The sequence below is a fragment of the Propithecus coquereli genome, unplaced genomic scaffold (assembly GCF_000956105.1).
Source record: "Propithecus coquereli isolate 6110/MARCELLA unplaced genomic scaffold, Pcoq_1.0 Scaffold317, whole genome shotgun sequence".
Classification (NCBI taxonomy): Eukaryota; Metazoa; Chordata; class Mammalia; order Primates; family Indriidae; genus Propithecus; species Propithecus coquereli.
This window is the reverse complement of record NW_012148808.1, coordinates 329,199-333,315: the sequence shown is the minus strand read 5'-3', so window position 1 is coordinate 333,315 and position 4,117 is coordinate 329,199. Positions and strand designations below refer to the sequence as shown.

The following is a 4,117-nucleotide window of genomic DNA, read 5'->3' as shown; positions in this document are numbered from 1 at the left end:
TTTTGAGTGTTTCTCTTGGAATTGATTTTTAATTTATTCTACTGTGATCTGAGGAGATACATGGTGTGATTTTGACTTTTTTGAATCTGCTGAGACTTGGTTTGTTGCCTAAGATATGATCAATTTGAACAATGTCCCATGTGCTAATGAGAAGAATCAGTAGTTTTGGGGTAGAATTTTCTGTAAATGTGGTTAGGTCCATTTTTTTTTCTAGACTCTTGTTTAAGTCCAGTGTTTCTTTATTCATTTTCTGCTTCAATGATCTGTCCAGTTCTGTCAGTGGTGTGTTGAATTCTCCAGCAATTAAGATGATACTGTTTATTTCTTTACTTAGATCTAGAAGAGTTTGCTTTATGAAACTAGGCACTCCTGTGTTAGGTGCGTATATATTTGGGATTGTCATGTCTTCTTGTTGAATTGCTCCCTTTACCATTATATAATGATCATCTTTCTCCTTTTTTTTTTCTTTTTTACCATTGTTGATTTAAAATCTGTTTTATCTGGTATGAGAATGGCCACACTTGCTCACTTGTGGTTTCTATTTGTGTAGAATATCTATTTTCATCCCTTAACCTTGAGTCTCTATGAGTCCTTGTGGTTTAGATGTGTTTCCTGGAGACAGTAATTACTTGGGCTGTGTTTTTATACCATTTGTATGACCATTTGTATATTTTCTTAGAGAAAGGTCTATCCAGATCCTTTGTCCATTTTTTAACCAGATTATTTATTTCTTATTGAGTTGTTGGATCTCCTTATGTATTCTAGTTATTAATCCCTAGTCAGATGTGTAGTTTGAAAATATTTTCTCCCATTCTGTGAGCTGTCTCTTTACTTTGTTGATTTTTCCTTTGTGGTGCAGAAGACTTTTAGCTTGATGTGATTCCATTTGTCCAATTTTGCTTTGGTTGTCTGTGCTTTGGGGGTATTATTCAGGAAGTCCTTGCTTAGACTAATGTCCTGAAGCATTTCCCAAATGTTTTCTTTTAGTAGTTTCATAGTTTCAGGTCTTATATTTAAGTCTTTAATCCATTTTGATTTAACTTTTTTAAATGATGAGAGAGAGGGTGTAGTTTCATTCTTCTACATACGGATATTCAGTTTCCTCAGCACAATTTATTGAAGAGACTGTCCTTTCCCCACTGTATGTTCTTGGCAACTTTATCAAAGATAAGTTCACTATAGAACTGTTGATTTATTTCTGGGTTCTCTATTCTGTTTCATTTGTCCATGTGTCTGTTTTTATGCCAGTATCATGCAGTTTTGGTTATATATCTCTGAAGTATAATTCAAAGTCAGGTAAGGTGATTCTTCCAGTTTTGTTCTTTTTGCTCAAGATTGCTATAGTGGGTCTTTTATAGTTCCATATACATTTTGGAATAATTATTTTCTATTTCTGTGAAGAATGCCACTGGTATTTTCATGGGGATTGCATTGAATGTGTAGATTGCTTTGGGTAGTATGGATGTTTTAATAATATTGATTCTTCCAGTCCATGAGCATGGACTATCTTTTTGTTTTTTTGCATCCTTTTCTATTTCTTTCACTAATGTTTTATAGTTTTCATTATAGTGATCTTTCATTTCTTTGGTTAAGTTTATTTGTAGGTATTGTATTAATAAATGGGATTATTTTCTTGGTTTCTTATTCAGATCGTTTACTGTTGGCATATAGAAATGCTGCTGATTTTTGTATGTTGATTTTTTATCCTGCATCTTTACACGATTTGTTTATCAGTTCTAATGATTTTATTGTGGAGTCTTTAAGTTTCTCTTGATATAAGATCATATTGTCTGAGAACAAGGATAATCTGACTTCTTGTTTTCCAATATAAATGCGCTTTATTTCTTTCTCTTATCTAACTCTAGCTAGAACTTCTAGTACTATGTTGAATAACAGTGCTGAAAGTAGGTCTCCTTATCATATTCCAGATCTTAGAGGAAAGGCTTTCAGTTTTCCCCCATTCACTATGATACTTGCTGTGGGTCTGTCATATATGTCTTTTATCATATTGAGGTAAGTTCCTTCTATGTTTAGCTTTTGAGAGTTTATATCATGAAGGCATATTGAATTTTATTGAATGCTTTTTTCAGCATAAATTGAAATGATCATATGGTTTTTGTCCTTCATTCTGTTGATATGATGTATTACATTGCTTAATTTACCTATGTTGAACCATCTTTGCATCCCTGGGATGAATCCCTCTTGATCATGGTGAATAATCTTTTTAATGTGTTTTTAAATTTGGTTTGCTAGTATTCTGTTTAGGATTTTTGCATCTATGTTCATCAGAGATATTGGCCTATAGTTTTCTTTTTGTTGTGTCTTTGTCTGGTTTTGGTATCAGGGTGATACAGGCCTCATAGGATGAGTTTGGGAGTATTCTCTTCTCCTCAATTTTTTGGAATAGCCTAAGTAGAATTGTTATTAGTTCTTCTTTGAAGGCTTTTTAGATTTCAGCATTGAAACTATAGGGATCTGGGCATTTCTTTGATGGGAGATTGTTTATTACTGCTTCTATCTCATTACTTGTTATCAGTTCATTTGAGTTTTGGATTCTTCCTGGTTTAATCTTGGTAGGTTTTATGTGTCTAGGAATTTATCCTTTTCTTCTAGGTTTTTGGCTTTATTGGCATATAGTTGCTCATAGTATTTTCTAATGATCCTTTGGATTTCTGCAGTATCAGTTGTAATGTCTCCTTTTTCATCTCTGATTTTATTTATTTGGAGCCTCTCTCTTTTTTTTCTTGGTTAGTATAGCTAATGGTTTGTCAGTTTTGTTTATATTTTCAAAAGCCCAACTTTTTGTTTTGTTGTTCTTTTGTATTATTTTTTTGTTTTCAATTTCATTCATTTCTACCCTGATTTTTATTATTTCTTTTCTTCTAATTTTGGGTTTGGCTTTCTCTTGTTTTTGTAATTCTTTGAGATGCTTTTCTATTATTTCTAGGTAGGCACTTATTGCTATAAACTTTCTTCTTATTACTGATTTGCTGTATCCCATAGGTTTTGGTATGTTGTGTTTCCATTTTCATTTGTTTTGAGAAATTTTTTAATTTCCTTCTTAATCTCATCATTGACTCCTGGTAATTCAGGAGTGCATTGTTTAATTTCCCTGTGTTTGTATATTTTCCAATGTTCTTCTTGATATTGATTTCTAGTTTTATTCCATTATGGTCAATGAATATACTTGGTATAATTTCAATTTTTTTGAATTTTTTGATACTTGTTTTGTGGCCTAACATATGGTCTATCCTTGAGAATTATCCAGGAGCTGAAGAGACAAATGTGCGTGAGTCCTTCCCTTCAGGGCAGCATGTTTCCTTCTGACCCAGGGTGGGTCCAGAATTGCCATCCAGGAACTAGGGCCTGGAGTCAGGGAGGTATAGGAGTCTGCTTAGTACTTTATTTTACTGTGGCTAAGCTGGTACCCAAGGTGCAAAACAAAGTCCTCTGAGCTCTTCCCTTTTCTTTACCCAAGTGGAAGAAGACTCCCTGAGCTGCACTGCTTGTAGCTGGGGATGGAGGGACACTGGCTTGGCTGCCACTGCTGGTTTCTTCCTGAGTCATGTGCACCCCAAGTCCACTGGCTCTGAGCCACCATAGCTGCAAGAATTGTCCAAGGCCTTTGTAGCCCAAATGCCTTATGAATTTAGTCCAGGACCCAGGCTGCTTTTTGTCAGCCAGCGCTGTTGCTAGCTGTAATTTGGGTTTTGGGGTGGGGGATTTCTCTCTGGCCATGCTGGTCTAAATGTTCCCTCCATGAGCACTGGCAGAATTCTGCCCTGTGCTGTGTTCCCCTGTGCCAGGGTGGCCCTGAGTTTCAATGCAAAGTCCTACAATCACTTCACTCTCCTGGGCACACAGATTCTCTCTCCATTTGGTAAGAGATAGCACAGCACTGCTGAGGGATGGGGGGAGGTGGTGTAGGCAATGCAAGATTGTCTTTTCTGCCCTCTTCAGTGCCTCTTTCCTTGATATAATGTCAAAACCATGTAGTATGATCATTCACCTTATTTTTGATTCTTCTGAAGTTGCTCACTTGTGTGGATAGTTGTTGAATTTGGTGTTCGTGCAGAGGGACAATTGCTGGAGATTTCTATTTGGCTATCTTCCTGTG

The 4,117-nt window shown here is 35.7% G+C and overlaps 1 protein-coding gene across 1 annotated transcript in view; it reads left to right on the top strand.

Annotated features, from left to right (window-relative positions):
• LGSN (lengsin, lens protein with glutamine synthetase domain) overlaps positions 1-4,117 on the top strand; it is a 41,123-nt gene that overhangs the window by 31,893 nt on the left and 5,113 nt on the right. The window lies entirely within an intron of this gene.